The sequence below is a fragment of the Linepithema humile genome, chromosome 4, assembly GCF_040581485.1.
Source record: "Linepithema humile isolate Giens D197 chromosome 4, Lhum_UNIL_v1.0, whole genome shotgun sequence".
Classification (NCBI taxonomy): Eukaryota; Metazoa; Arthropoda; class Insecta; order Hymenoptera; family Formicidae; genus Linepithema; species Linepithema humile.
Window position 1 is genome coordinate 19,548,016 of NC_090131.1, and position 16,829 is coordinate 19,564,844.

General features: G+C 40.6%; 1 protein-coding gene and 1 long non-coding RNA gene across 8 annotated transcripts in view; one reads left to right on the top strand and one right to left on the bottom strand.

The window, feature by feature from the left end:
* Positions 1-4,463, top strand: part of LOC136999786 (uncharacterized) — a 198,033-nt gene extending 193,570 nt beyond the window's left edge. The window contains exon 2 of the long non-coding RNA XR_010890108.1: positions 3,586-4,463. This is a non-coding gene — a long non-coding RNA (uncharacterized lncRNA). The remainder of the gene's footprint in view (positions 1-3,585) is intronic.
* The window catches only part of LOC105672654 (zinc finger protein 541), a 403,799-nt gene that overhangs the window by 298,801 nt on the left and 88,169 nt on the right, over positions 1-16,829 (bottom strand). The window lies entirely within an intron of this gene.

Genomic DNA, 16,829 nt, shown 5'->3' on the forward strand with positions numbered 1-16,829 from the left:
GTGTACATAAATTACATTGAACGTACTTCTGAACGCAAATGTACGCAAAAACCTAATTATCTCGCGTAATACCTGCGAAATAAATCTTTTTTTTTAAATAGTTGAAAAAATATAGTTTACTTTTATAAAGAAAGCCTAAATTAGGAATGGAAAATAGTTTAATTTAAACGTAGGGCCCACATGCTTGATACGACTGCCCTGTCGCTGCACGTGTGCGCTTGACGCGATATATCCGCGCTTGCATTTAAGAGCGGGATCGTGTTTGAGCTTCGAGTTGATCAAAAGATCCTCGTTCTGTGTAGGTGTGGCGCGCACAAAAATAGCAACAACTATTCTATTACAGGTTACATATGAGCGCAGCTGGGGCTGAATGTACAACACATCTCTTGGAAGGAGAAACGTGGCGCGCTGGATTTTAACGGCGCCGGCGTGTTTGTCATTTTCGCAAACATATATCACTTGTCGGAAGCTCCATCCCGTTTGTTCGACAGCTACAGTTTTAAAGGCACCGTGAAATTTATTGTTCTCGACTAAATTCTAATATATGTCTGGAGAGAAACTTCAGAAGTTTCTGCATTCCAAGATAAATGTTTGCAATCTTTAACAATTATAAAATGATATACGGCAAACACGACGCCCCAAATTAATCGTATGAAATAATGCCAATAAATTGAATCAAAATTACATCACTAAACGAAATCGGGCAACACGTGCATATTTAACGAGAATAGAAAAAAAATTGTTTTAAAACTAAAATGTTTGCATTCAACTTCTGGCTCGTGTGACAAATTTTTTACAATGTTTGTTATGTATTTTAGTCTCTTTTTTTTTATTGGAATGTAAATCGATATCAACTGCATCGGAATTCCTACACTATCCTGAAGACTTGATAAAAGCTGAAAACTGTTTTGCTATGCGAGTTTTGTCACAGTTGCATCTTTGACACCAAATAGCTCGTTTTATTTTGCCACCTTCACCTTTATCGAGATACTCGTACCTGATCGACCAACACGAAACATCTAGAACTGCGCGGTATCTTCTTCCTTCGTATATAGTTTGTCGACTGCTTCATGCAACTTGATTATAGCTTTGTAGACGTGTGTCCGCATATTGCGCAGGTATTAAACAACGTCTAAGAAAGCGCTCGCGATCTACCGATCCGATAGAGAGAATTTCAAGCTTCAGAAATATATTTTTACTTGTATTCTCGACGGAAAAGCTCAAATTTTGAGTGTCACGCATTCCTTTTGTATAAAATTTTTTAATTCCGTGCAATTGAATTATTATCTCGTATTAGCTTCCTTTAGCTTGAGTGAATAGCACCACATTATTCGCAAATCGGCACATTTGTCGGTTATTCGTATTCGTTTTACATACACGCAGGTGTATCATTAATTACGCGCTGGCGGATATAATCTGCCGTTGGCGTTGAAATTTTCAGGCATTAAAACCAATTACGATGATCGCACGGTAACCTCCCACGGCTGAATAATGAATCGCGAACGACGGTGACGTCTGCGTCGATCATGCGAGATCCATCGGGCCGTCCGATCGATCGCTCGCGCGCCTGATCAATTATGCCACGCCACGGTCGATCCATCCATCCGTCGCGCACGTACACGCTCCGCTACCGGAACGGATGCCTGCACTTCGCCGAATTATATATGCAGGATATAATAAGCTGGCGGTCCTCGAGATATCGGCGAGTTATGGGCCGCCCTAATGGTCTGTAGTGTTTGATTTACAGCGGGGGATCCGCGGCGCTGCTGCCGGATGCATTTCCGCAGCCGTGCGCGCGCGCGCAATAAAGCGTGGCTGCCAGCTTGAGAGAGAGAGAAGCCATCGCTTCGCATCTTTCACAACGATAGATCTCTCATCGCTCCTCTTTCCGATTACTACCATCTGGCAGCCGACCTTGTCTGCATGCCGCCCTTCGCCCACATGACAAAGCCGCCCCGTAAACTCGCTACAACGATGAATTTATTTCCATTAAATGGGGAAAAAAGTTGTTTACGCTATGCGCAGTAAATCTTGTAACTGAGCATGTGAAACGAGCGCTGCATGATCATTAAAATGCGTTGAATATAAAGACATCATTAGCATGCATGTTTTGCAAATATATTCCTCTTTTTAAAAGCATGAACAATAAGAGTCGTAACTAATATGTATATATACAGATTTTTCAATTTTTTTAAAATGTATTTCTAAAAAAATTCTTGCGTACAGCTGTTTCCAATTATCTCTGTTTTAAATAACAATTTTTACAATTAATTTCGACAAATGCTAAATTCTGCTAAATATAAATTGGCAAGTAGGCAGCGTAGATGTGCCGCGAGAATAAAATAAAAAACAATTTTATTTTTATGAAAGCCATTTGTAGCTAAAGTGGTTGCGCCTTCTGCGAATAATATTCGAAAACATCCGCCCCCGAAAGACTAGTCGGAAGATATCCTTCCTCAGTATTTATGGAGCAATATGGCTCGCGCAACGAACTATACACGCGGGAGAATGTACATCATCGCACGGACGGTATACGTTCGCGTTTCGTAATTGTGCAACGGACAGATAAACTGGCGGGTAAGTAGCTTCCGCGAAATGAGTTATGCACATTTTTGAGTTTACTCACACAACGCGAGAGACTTTTTGCTTTTCTACTAATCAAAATTTATGGATTCCAATGTTCACTTCGCGCTACGAAAATGTATGAAAAATATATTTCATCGCTAATTAAGGAAAAAAATTTTAATTGCTCAAATATAATTCATCAATTGAAAAAATGCTATAAATCTTATTTATTACAGTATCAATAAGATAAAACTCTAATATATGTATATCTGACAAAGCAATATATAAACCAGAAGGAAAACGGAAAATAATACAAAACAATTATTTTTTAAATGAAAAATTTTTGGAACAAAAAATTAAAAAAAAAATATAGGATCTTGATATTTCCTTTTCGCATAACAACTCAATGGAATCCGCACATCGAAAAAGTATCAAATATGACACACGATGCATCCGAAGAATGATGTTGAAAATGCATGAAACTTGAGTAAACTCGACGCAGCGTATATTCCTAGAGTAAACATTGCTGTGTATTACAATGGAATTCCATTTTGGATTTATAATCCGCGATCGATGGACGACTTCCGCGCTCGACATCGAAGACAGCGCAGTGAATCAATTTAATTGCAAAAGAGTAAATGAACTAACTCGTCGACTTCGGTAATCATCCGGCGACGTCGTCGGCGTATATTACCACTCGACGTTCTTCGCGGGCCGTATACGAGATTTACCCGCGAGGCGAGCAGAAATATCGGGCGAGTGCTCCGAGAAACGGAAACAACGGGTGAAGTTAAGAACGAAACGAACGGAAGTATATCTCTCGCCCAGCTGCCGGCGCTGGAAGAGTTATCTCTGTCTCTCTCATTCCACTATCCTTCGACTCTCGCTTCCGCGTGGAGTTTAATATAATAGCTAATATCATCGGAAGGATCCGTACAATGCAAACAATTTCAACCTGCTTGGCGCGCTGGAGGAGAGAAAACGAGAAAGAGAGGGAGGGGGAGAGAGAGAAAGAGAGAGAGAGAGAGAGAGAAAGAGAGAGAGAGAAAGAAAAGATGTGCGAGATCCGAGGGCGGCGTATGGAACTGAGTGTGCGAAGGCAAGCAATGAACAGGAAATAGCGCGCACTCGTCCACCCGAAGAAACTGCAGGCTCCGCAGTCGACTAAATACGACGGACATCGGTAATCGATAGCGCACAATAGCTCGCGGAAAGCGTACTCCGGTCGAGGGGGCGCGTAATATCACCTCCGCGTCGCGTACACGCGTTTCCGTGCGATCGCCATTTCCTCGTCCCGATTCCACCGATCATCGCGCAATTTCGTTCTTCTCTCGTAAACTCCGATTTTTTATAACTCGTTATTATAACACACTGCAGAAAGTTTTAACAATTAAAAAGAATTGCTGCAATCCCATTCGATATATTTTTTTTTCTTTTCCTAGTCGTTTTTTTTTTTTTTCAATATTAAGTGTTCACGCTGTAAGATTTCTGAATTACGCACACACCAGGCGCGACTTTCAATTTAACAGGCAGCCATTAGCTTCGTCATCGCGCGACTCGGCCGCAGTTGATTCTCTGTGATTTTAATAGCCACTCGTCCCGAACGAACACGAGCACGAACATGACGACGAAGAAACGGGGGAACAGGGAGAGAATGTGCGCGACCGGCCTTTATTAGACGGCGGGTAGCGGGACGGAAACACGTGGCCGATTCCGAACCTGAAACGTTGTCCGGCGAGAACAGCTCGCGAGAATAGATCCTCTCGCCAGGTATTATTTTCCGCAACTGGGTTAATTCTCCTCTCCTGCTCTTCTCCCTTTGTTCTATAGCACCTTTATGCGCGCTGTCGCCGCCGTCGCTGACAGTAGCAGTATAACATACATTATCCGTCTTTTAATTGCATTTTTATTGGCCGCACACTAGCATGAATAAATCGCCTTCGTTTCAACTCTCCGAGCCGCGAGGAGTCTGACAGCTTGCGCTGATTAATGCCCGGCTAAAGGCTCCTTCCTTTTAATTCACGAGTGTCGTAATGTACCTCGAGATTACGCGGTGTACTCGGGAACGAACGAAAGGCACTTCAACGCGATCCAAATGCTCGTTCTTAATAGAGTTCCGAATCGTTTTTTTAGCGCCGTACTTAGCATAATCGATCAGGAGCTGACGACTACAGTCAGATCACTCGAATTTCTATTCGTTGAATTTAGGTTGAATCAGATCGCATTAACTTACTATTCTTCGTAATCATGCCTTTACTGCGCTTTTATTGCAAAAATTAAGATAGATCGAAAAAATTCGAACATTATGCGCTTCTCGGAATTTATTATCTTTTGGAAGACGAATGAACTTTTTTCATAATTTCTACAATTTTTAATTAAGTAAAGTAACATTTTAATACATATATAATGTATATATCAAAGTAATATCGCAAAAATATTAAACCAACATAGAGAAGCGAAAAATCAATTTTTCGTTTAGCCTAATAATAAAAAATTTTTCATGAAACATCGATATTACTCTATAAATATTAACAAAATTATTATTTATATATTATATTAAATAAAAAATGTAAAATAAAAAGATATTTTGCGGAAAAAAATTCAAAATTCTGATGTAAAAAGTACGAAAATTTATGAGAAATTTGTATAAAAAAATTTTTTTATTTACTATTTTTTACTAACTAGGAAACTAAATAGATATAGAAATTTTATTTTTTTGTTTTGTATATGTACTCTTAAAAGTAAATTTTCTCTTCTAGACCAAAAAGTAAGTAAAAAATTGATTTTCCATCTTTCAAATTTTAAACATGTTGTAAGAAAATATATTACGTAATGATGTAGTCAGCTTTCGAAGAAAATGTGGAAGTAAATAATAAAAGAAATGTATGTATCTGTTTATCTCCTCTTTTGTCCTACTTTCAAGATGAAACTTTTCCGCGCGCGCGCGCGCGTTTAAAAGCTTGCAAGTAGAAAATCTATGAAATATTAATTAAATATTGAAAAGTTCAATTACTAGGTAAGAAAGCGAACAATATTTTATTCCGCTTTATTAAACCGATGTTCATTCTTTATTCAAGAAATTGTTGCTCCTAGTTGTTTATCAAAGAAGAAATATTATCCCCCGCGAGTCGCCGCTCTTTCACTGCCCACACCACGAAACACGGAAGGCTGTTAAACGCTATCGTCGGTAAAATACTTTGCGTCATGAGCATCTGTGTGCTCGACCTCCTTCCGCGTTATCAAGAACCAAAAATATAGCTTTCTTCTTACAAAACACTCTCCGCCCACTCTAGAGTGGAAGTAAAACGTCCGAGAAAATTACTGATCGTCATTATAATATCATTGATTATTAAAATACGGTCATTTAATAGCTCATAAAATTTTCATATTTTTTTATAACGTCTAGCACATGCTACAATTGAAAAATTTCAGTTAGCTTGTTTTCGCTTCCACATATCTAAGCGCCGGCGCATCTTTAATTCCGTTCGTTGATTCAATGTTTCGCTGCGGAATAATTTTTGCATGTAAATAGCGCGGTGAATATATATTCCTCGAACGCCTTCGCTGCACTGCAAATAAACGCGCGGTGCGGCTTTCCCCCGTGTGATTTTCATTTTTCCGCCCGTTCCCGTTTACACGTTACACGGTTATAGCGTACACGCGACGATGGGCGCCGCGCGCCAGTTAATCGATAACGCATTAAATTGTGCGTCAGCATATACGCGATTACCGCGGCAACAACGTGCCTGCGAGCACGCGAGCGATACGGGCAGATTGAAAAGCGCAAACTTACGCGCGACGGAGCCAAGTATGTACCACGCTACACGATGGATGCTGCAGATATAGGTGAGCTACGTAAGGGTAGGAAATCCTTCCCGAATTGCAGTGCGCGCCATTGTTGGCGGCTCGGACAATGGGGGGACGGGCAATGAAATTCTGAAAAACTCGGGCGGAGAAGCCCTCTCGTCCAATGCGAGGCCGGCGAACGAATCGAGGAAGTTTTCCCTCCTCTTTCACCGACCGTCTGCAGCCTCCGGCAATTATACTTTTGTGTATACGTGCGCGCATATGTGTGTATGTATATGTATGTTTGTGTGGATGTGAAACGATGAAGACTGAGAAAAAGAGAGAGACCACTGTCCAGCAATTCGTTTCTTACTTCCCGCTGCCCATCCGTTAGCTTCCGCCCTCTACCTCGATCCTCGAAGAGGATCCTCCGCTATGATTCCTCCCTCCCGATATTTCGCTGAGCGGCTATAAAATAATTGGCCGGGCTCCTTTCACATGTACGCGTTCAGCATTTGTTGTAGATGCGAGTTTACCTGCCATACATCCGGTCTTTCCGGTTATAATTATCGCGAATTACCGCAGTCGTTAAACGCGACACGTAAAAGCGACGATGACGTCGTTGTTGTTTCACCGTCGTAAAATACGAGCGTTTTGTTGAACGACTTTGAATAAGTAATTTAATGACAACGCTAATAAATCGCGGAAGCCGCGCGGATTAACAGAGGAAGCAATAATTATAACTCCGATAATTCACCGGGTGGAACTAGTCACGTTTCAGAATAGTCAAAATAAATTAATTACAGCCGTCTAGACCAAAGTACAAACAGCAATAATGCCATTTGTTCCGTTCGCATTAATCGTCCAGTCATCGCATAATTAATAACGACATATTAATGTTAATCAATGAATATGTCACTCACGTGGTATGAGGTTACAAATCATGTTACATAAACGCAGTGGTAATGCTAATATTCATTGTAAAGCATAAAATGTTTACAGTAACATAAAACATTGACACACATATACGTGCACTTAGCACTTGCAATTGGTATCTAACGTCTATTGTTAATAATAATTCGTCGCACATACGAGTTTTTCATTCCGAAAAAACATAATGCGCTATTAATAGAGAAGAAAAATTTATAGAGGCGCCATTGTAGCACGTCAAATCGAACATCGCGAAAATAGACTTTAACCATATTTCTACATATCGCATATCGAGCATCGCTCGACCAGAATAAACATTCACATGGGTGCGATGCGGTAAAGCTATCTCGGCGCAAATAAACCAGATAAAGATAGAACGTTCAAGGGGAAGTCATTCTATTGCCTCAACCGGTCATTTCCTTTCCTCCACTCTCGCTTGGTGACGTAAGTCTGCGATCTACCGCGATTTTCGAGAGAATTTTGCTGAGCGGTGGGATAACAATGGTAGTATACCTTTCCTCGAAAGGGGGCATTGCACGGACAGGAAAGCAGAGAAAAAAAGATAGAGAAAGAGAAAGAAAGAGAGGGAGAAAAAAGATATGCATATAAGGAATATCTTAAAAGCTGTTTTTTTTCATTCAAAAATTAAGAAATATAAATTTTCTTGGGGAGAATTTTATTAAGTGCCTCTTGTTTTAGAAATTTTTAAGTTTTAATAGTAAATATATTTATAAAGAAAAAATTTAACTATAAATAAATTTGATTCTTTATTCATTTATTCTTGAAATTGTCTTAATTTAGAGATTATTAATAAAAAATTATCCAAAAATTAATTAATAAAATAATATTAGTAAGATATATAGAAAGAGAAAGAAAAAATCAACAACAAAAAGGAAGGTAAAAAAGAAAAAGACTAAAACAAAATTTAATCTTTTAGTTAAAGAAAAGTTAAAACGGCCAACGGCTTATCGGTAAATTGTCCCGTGTGCGACGCTGCTCCGAAACGGATTTCGTTCCCCGGATATATTTAATTCCCCTCCCGGAGGTAGCGCGCACCCATAAATTACCAGGGTTAGAGTCGGTTTCAGAAGTAAGTTCCTTGCAGAAGGACCAGGGGGAGGGAAAGACGGACGTAAGAAACTAGGAAACGTAAGCTGCACCGGGCCGGTCGCTGCACCAGTTAATGTCCGTCGAATACGATTCGATCGGTCGTTGATCATGCTACGTTTAAGAGTCGGGTTAATGAAATTCGCCATGTCACTATTATGCCAATGATGAAAAATCGTAAAAAAATTCCACTTTAACAAGTCTCAAAACGGAACATTCACACACACGCACGAAATATCAAAAGTATATTCGTAATACATTATTAAAAAAAGCTGCACAGTTGACTAATTTGATTTTTATTTAATAAGTTTCTTATATTCTTTATTTTTATATTTTTGCATTTACTTTCAACCATCGAAAATATTTCTTAAGCACAGTTGAGTGCGCTCCTCAAGAAAAATATATTTCTCGATCGTTTTTAACGCGTAGCTTGATTGCGTCTTGCAAACTCAAAGTCACAAACGCCCACGGCGGCTGCTGAATCGTACTTTTCGAGCTGCAGGAAATCAAGTTTCTTCTCAATAAGTTCACATATTCCAACTGCATCGTGGCTACAAGAATGGCGGCAATTCGCGAGCTCATTGCGAGCTACCTTTATGGCCAGATAATCCCCGAATGGAAACTTTCGAATGTAATAATAATTCTCACGAGAGCGTTAAAGGCATATAATACTACGGGGCCAATACGTGTACATAATGCGGTATGTAGTCTATTATCCAGTGTCACGGCCTATCGTACTCGGCGCGGCGCTCACCCGTCTCTATACGTGACCGAAATACCATCGATACTCGTTCGTGTCGCTGAATCCTCGACCTTCTCTCGCTTTCTTACACCGCATTTCCGTGCCACGGCGAATCGAGGCAACGGATTGCCTCGGCTCGTCGATGCGTGCATTTCTCACCAGCGGCAAACCGACGACGACGAGTTGGATGACGACGATCAATCAAATGGTTAACGCGCTTGTCGCACTTTAACACGCTGATGAACATCGAAAAAATGATCGAGCGACATTGTGTTTTACTCGTTTTTGTATTCGCTAGACCACATTGGTCGCGGAATTTTCTGATATTATGCAAGTGAATCACCTTAATAATAATATTATACATATAAAATATTACAAAATATTAATTTATATTATTAATATTAAATGATAATTGTAACGTACATATCCTTTTCCAAAAACAATAAGACAATTTGTCTCATTGATTGAAAGATACGTAAAATGCTAGAGTAAATGGATTTTTAAATCGCGCATTTATATATATACATAATTGCTAAACAAAAGTTGATAGATTATACTTTTGACTGCAAATCTATTCATGGAAGTGAAAGGAAATTGAATTTTACGTAATTATTGATTTAAGTGATCACGACAAATAGATAAATTAAAAGTCGTAAACTGTAATGAACGAGTAGTCACTGTCCAACGATCTGTGTAAACCCGCGGACTTCACATTTCATCGGACTGAGTAACCCCTACGGAGGCCAACGCGCATGAATGATACATGAACGAGCCTCGGGGATCGTCTCGCATAGTATTATCACCGGTAAAGAGTCCCCTGGAAAACTCCTCGAACAGGAATACTTAGTTTGCGTTTGCATAATACTCGCACGCAGGTTACGACAAAGGCGATCGCACTGGAAAAATAAGTAGGAGAAAATTCCATTGCCGTTTTCATGATTAACGAGTGAGCGCAGAGTATCATATTTCCAAGTGAATTTACTTAGATTAATTTTTTTCTAACTGAATTAATTTCTATTGCGTATTTTTCACTCGAAAATGTTTCGAAACTAAAATATATATTAAACAAATAAATATTTTTCCTTTTATCTATTTGCAAAAAAAATGATATGCAGAACATATTTGGTAATTACATTTTGGATAAAACAAAGTTATAAAAACATATGTCTCCCTGATCACAAAAAGGTTAAAAATATCCAGGTTTAAAATAATAATCGAAAAAGCACTTGTTTGTGTAAACATTTGTGTAAACATTTCTTTATAATCATTAAAAATTATGCATTATTTCCAGAAGTTCTTTCTGTTATTAGTTAGAAATTAAAGAATTTATTTTTATATGCTGTGGCATTGTAAAAACTGTAAATCACTCATTACATGTTCGCGCGCGACGTTTCGTGGAGATTTCATTGCCGCTTTGAGGATCGAATACAGAGAAAGAGAAAGATAGAAAGAGAAGGTAGAGGGAGAGGGGGGGGGCGCTTTAATTGGTATGTAAATCGCGTTACACCGCGTTCGCGCGACTCTCACATGGACGACAGAAACGACACGCATGCACACCCGATGCAGTCAGATAGGAACGGGACGGGCTTATCGTTTATGCGTGCCCGTACTCGTTGGGCTTTACAATATATTATCCCGTGCATTCGATATCAGTCTAAATCGAGCCGCCGCATCGATTCTCGCATCGAATGTTCCCTGCAAACGGGCGACGTAACGTCCAAAGTGATTTCTATCGCTTCCGGGTCAACTTGCGCATTTAACCGCATCCCTGCCGATAATTTATTTCCTTGTTGCTGTTTTTTTAATTTTGTCGCCGTTTGCACCGCTCTGTATCTTATTTGCATCGCACATGGGTGACTCGCAGTGAATGGCCACATAACTCGATGTTTGTTTCCCCAGAGTCGTGTAAAATAAATTTTTTTTTATTGCTAATTTTAGATAGATTGTCCCAACACTCGCGGACGTTTTTTTAATGACAAACATTCTAATCTGAAATTTAAAGTTAATTGTACGGAGACACGAGATTAAAAGAGACTTTTTACGAAACCTAAACGGAACAAATAAACAAAAGAGCCATGTTCTATTATTAATTTCAACAAGTAAACCTTAATAGAACTTTTTAAATTTAAAATTTAGTTATAAAATTATATGGTAAAAATTAAAAAAGAGTGTAACATTTGTCTCTCGATATTTTTCTAGGAAAAATTGGCTGCAAATTAATCAGAGAATCATCAAAAGAGCATTCGTGAGTTTCTGGACACCCTGTGTAGTACTCTTCTGGCATAATCTAATTAAATTTACGGAGGATTCCGTTTCAGCACAAAGGTCTAAATTACAGGATGAATGTAAGGGCCTCGTGTGCGAACACCGATAATAGAAGGATGACGTCCTTCAATTAAGAGAACCACACACGTTCAACGCGTCCCTTCAGCGCAACTCATACGTATCGATCACGTTACGTACGCGTTCCGTCTACACGCTCGCATCGTTCGCATATTCCAGCAGACGTACACGATTCCAGCCGCTGGAAACTCGAGAAGGCAGGTATCTCTCGCACGTGCGGGAGTGCGAGAAAGGGACGAAAAGTGGGAATATGAAAGTCTCCGTTTCCTCCCGGCGCTCTTCTCCACGGGTCGGAACTACTTCGCATCCAATTCCGTTCGCCTCTTTGCTCGCGGTAGCCAACGAGAGCAACGTTGCTGTTCCTGCTCAAGTCGCGTGTATTTCCACGTTTCGTCGTCGTTTCGCGCTACACGCTAGCGACTAGGAATGTCTTAAGACATAAAGTTACACCAATTTTAGACAAGTCGAGCGTGTGTGCTTTGTTCAGACATTTGTGCATGACTGCGAGTTGAGAAAACGACAGCGTCTTAAAATAGTTAATCTGACAGCTTGACAACATAAAATGTCAATAAACAAAAAAGATAAGTAAAATATTAACGAACTTATAAGTTTAGATTTTAATTTAAACAAATCGATCTTTTAACTTAATGTTTACACGAAATAAGCCAATAAAAATAAATACTTAAATTGTTTTCAAAAGAACAGTTTAAAAAAATATATATCGAGTAATTCATATCTTATGTTGTCCGAAGAAAAAATTTGAAATATCTCATACACTTTTAATAAACTTTCCTCTAATTATTATAATGTTGTAAATAATCCAAAACATCCTGTATATGCATTATAAAAATTGCATAAAGCTACATGATTATTAATACGATCTTTATTCTTCATATTGCGAAACGGTATGACTCGAATTACGGCAGAGCAGCGGTTGTGTGTCTAATTAATTGTATCTCTTTCCGCACCTGTTAGCATGCATTCATTAAGCAATTTATAGCTGAGATAAAACGGTGAGAATACGTTACCTTTGTATTACGGCGGATTGAAATTCATTATTGATTATTAATGCGCGACACGGTGGGACAAAAGTTTACGTGTGTTTACGTTCGTGTGATTGCCGGAGGTGGCCGGGAACGAAATTTGTTTACCACGAACCGTAGTTTTGCCTCGAACAACGAGAGCGGGCCCAATGAGATCCCAATGAGATTAAAAAGTTGTCAACTGCTCTTTCCTTCCTTCATCCCCGACTATTTCCCCGCCTGCCCTTTATTCCCGACGCGTTCCCGTTTTCGCGCCACTCTCGGGAAACTTTGCTAGTTAGAATTTCTCATAGCGCGTTCTGAAAAGAAACTGTTCCCCATTGCCGCCACCGCACACCGAAGTCAAGCTCGGGGAATGCACCACCTGATAATGGCGCTCGAGACACTGCCCGTCCGCATTTCCCCTCGAATTACCAGCGTCGCGGTGGTATGGAGAAAGGAGAAAAAGAAGATAAGAGATACAGCGGACATTACGGTTTATCGTTAGCGATCAACAAAATAGAAAATTATCCCGAAGAATGTCGATGTCATCGTAATGGATGTACCACTGAAATAATGCTTTAAAAGCACACGCAAATTTTGTTATACATAACATAGAGATAAAAATTCAAGGTATCTTCACCGACACTACGTGTATGATATAGATTATTCATAGCGCGGAATAACTAACAACAAATGCAAATACATTAATTGCACATCTCTGAAATAATAACTCCAGAGATGTAGACAAATTAAGATTAAGAATTGTCTACGGAATGTTACGAAAAATCATTATAAAATATTTTATTATTTATTATCGCGATCACGACGTTAATAAATAGTTCGATAATAAACACTTACAACGAAGATTTGCCCTTAATGGCGAATTTAAGCCGCGCAGTATTATTCATTAACTCGCATAATTCCTAAAACCACACGATTCATTAACCCATGTGCTTCCAAAATATCTGTGCGAAATGGATGATCAAACTTCAGTTAAACTCATTGAAGAATCATTAAAGTTAATGCTAGAGTTTCCAGCACAGTACTTCTGCGCAAAATATTTTATGCGAAAATTTCATAGATATGTTAAAATTTCTTGATATTTATAGAATGTTGAGTTTACGCCCGGTATTTTGTTCGAAAAAATATCGCGGAAAGAGAGAGTTGTGTTAAATATATCGTGACCTGGTTTCGGCGGTAGGATTAATCACTTAGCAAACGCTCGTATGCTCGTCGACCTCGTTGGGTGGTCCAATCCATCTCGTGAGACTCGTAGGAAGATCGTGAGACCACGAGACAAACTAAGCATCGGTAGTGCAAACTGAGGCTGCGGTGATGCCTTTGAAGACGGTACCCAGACTTCTGTTTGCGACACGTTCGCTTGCTCGCGAATGTACCGTGACGTATGTTCAAAGCGACGCACTTTGACACGGCCAACCCCTATCTTATTCCAGATCGATAAGCACTGCGTTATCGGCGTCAAAAGCCATGCTCTCCAAGTGATTACATATTTAATCGCGGTTAATGTGCAGCCGCAAGCGATACAGCGGACGCTGCTCGTTTGCAACTCTATCGAGAGTTACGGTTATAATTAGGGTCGGTTTGCGTCCACTGCGCAGATTTGGGTCATCGGTTACGTTATTTTAATTGACAACTCGCGTTCGTGAGGCACGGTCGATACAAAATGACGCAACGATCCTAGATACCGTTGATCCGAGGATTAAAGCGAGATGTTGAAGATTTGTCCGACTTAAACAAACAGAACCAATTCTACCCTAAGAGAGAAATTCAGATCAATAATAGTGAACGTGATCAAAGCTGAAAAATCGTTAAAACTCACGCACGCAGCGTCAAACGATAAAAAAAGAGTACAGCGTAAGAAGTTAGATCGACTTTCGCAGGAACAATTTCGGAGAGAAATAAGAGAATTACGTGTATACATACGTGTTCGCATCGTGTTCACAGTGCAAAAGCATTTTTGCGCGGAAAAAGGGGCGGGGGGGAAGAGAGAGAGACAGAGAGAACACGATGTACGAATGTACGATAAAAAATATATTTGCCGTCCCAGTTTGCGCTCCGGTTGGCGTGGCACGGCGAAAGCTCTTCAATAAATCCAGCTTAAAGCAGCTGTGTAAACGTTGACCTATATTACAATCACGGCGCCCGGAGCGTCCGCTACCGGCAACAGTAGCAGCAGCAGTAGCAGCAGCAGCAGCAGCAGCATTACCACTACCATCATCAACGTCGCCGTCATAGCGAGCGGCGTCGTTAGAACGGGACTACAAAGTAACCCGATGTTCAGGCACGCGCGGGAGAAAAGCGTGTACACAGCCGGCGGAGGTCGCGCTAAATACGTTCGAGTCGGGTGTCACAATTATTTCTTACCGCGATATTCGCTCATCGAGCTGGTCGTCGAAAAAGCCCTTCAAAGTGACGCTTCTCTCTTGTATCGATACAGTAATCATCCCACTCTACACAGACGAGAAACTCGCGCCCTTAATTAATGCGAAAATCCGGGCGTAGCTCTCGTGGTAGTGGCTATCCTTTAACTTTTCAAATAGTGCAACGTCGCGCGAAAGTTCTCTCAGTCGCTGATTATATTACGCGGTCTTACCGTGGCGTACGCGAAAGCCGGTGTTAACCCAGCGTTGTATCAATCATGAATGATGTAATTTTAATGACGGGATTTTTTAAATAAATTTCATATGAATTTTTCTCCTTAAAAAAATGCCACGCTCTCTATCTCGCGTTCGATATTCAACGCTAAATGCTTCGGCGACTAAATTTCAAATTGTATAATGTTACGAAAGCAAAATTTATTCCAATTTAAACAAGAATGATTTAACGATGTAAAATCTTAATGTTCCATTGCATCTGCAAACTACAATTTATTATAGATTACACGGACGATATATGGTTGAAGTAACAGAGGGAGTTCCGCTTCGTATTTATTTATTTATATCCCGCGGTAATCAATCCTCCGGTAATTAATCGTCTCAATCTTGCGATACGTGTGTATCCATCAACGCTGCCGTATTGTGCCGGGCGCACGTTTACTTTCGCACACACTCAGACGCGCGTTATACATACATACGTCGGACAGAGATTGGAACGCGAAGAGAATATCTCGTGTGTCGTGAGCAACGGCTTCACTTTATTTCTCTAGGCGGCTTCATCACCGAGATGACTATCGTCTAATCTTCTGATTGTGAGAGAACGACTACACCGCGGAAACGATACGGGATAAGCCAGGCTGGACGTACGTAAAGAAAAATGGTACAACTACTGCGCAAGTAGTCCGCCTCCACGGCCATCTCCCTCCCTCTCCCTCGCCGCCCCATCCCAACTCCCTGGTCCGCGCTGCTATCTACGGTCCGAGGGTTGGGTGGTAAAAGCGGAGAGACACTTAAAGGATTTACGGGGCTGAGAACTCTAGACTCTCCGCTTGGATCGGCTCGGGAAGTACGGGCAAAACTAAGTGCACGCTTAAGAAGGAAAAAGAAGGTAAACGAGAGAGAGAGAGAGAGAGAGAGAGAGAAAGAGAGAGAGAGAGAGAGAGAGAGAGAGAGAGAGAGAGAGAGAGAGAGAGAGAGAGAGAGAGAGAGAGTGCGCGGCGTGTACAGTCAATTCCGTTGTCAAGTCTAAACTTCCGATATGCGCCTCGTAATGTTCGAGCGGAGACGTCAGTCCGAGCGGCCAGACACGACCCGCTGACATTTTTTAAGCGCACCTGAGACAAGAAGCTTATATGCTTACAAAAATGTGCTATTTCGAGAAGAAATACGTATTGCGAAACGGAAGAACATAAATTTACTCCCCACACCGCAACATACACACCGATGGGCCGGCGCGCACTTGAAAGTTTTAACGAATGAAAAGCTCTAATATTTGCCGACAAAAACCAAATATTTAGACACTTGACGTGCGCGGTAAGTGGAGTTATTTCGAAGGAGGAATAATAAAAGACCGATAAATTGCAGCCTATTGTGTGTGCACCGACTTGACTATCGTTTAAGAGGACGGCCCTTGCATCACCGGCATTGTTGCGGGAAGTAACACAAAGCTTTCCTTCTCTCACCACCCCCGCGCCCCTTACCACTTCGTTGCCCCACCCACTTCTTCTTCCTATTCTCATTTCTCGGGGCTGCCTGCTGCCGAAGGGGATAACTCGTTCGTTGCAACGACGAAAAGAGCATTACGGACGGAGATTCTACCACGTAACATAATTTTCTCCGGAAGAAATTGCAGCACAAAGCATTCATTTGTTTTGAGCCATGCGATAAAAACTGTATCAAGAAATCATATACGTGAAGATTTGCGGTATTTGTAAT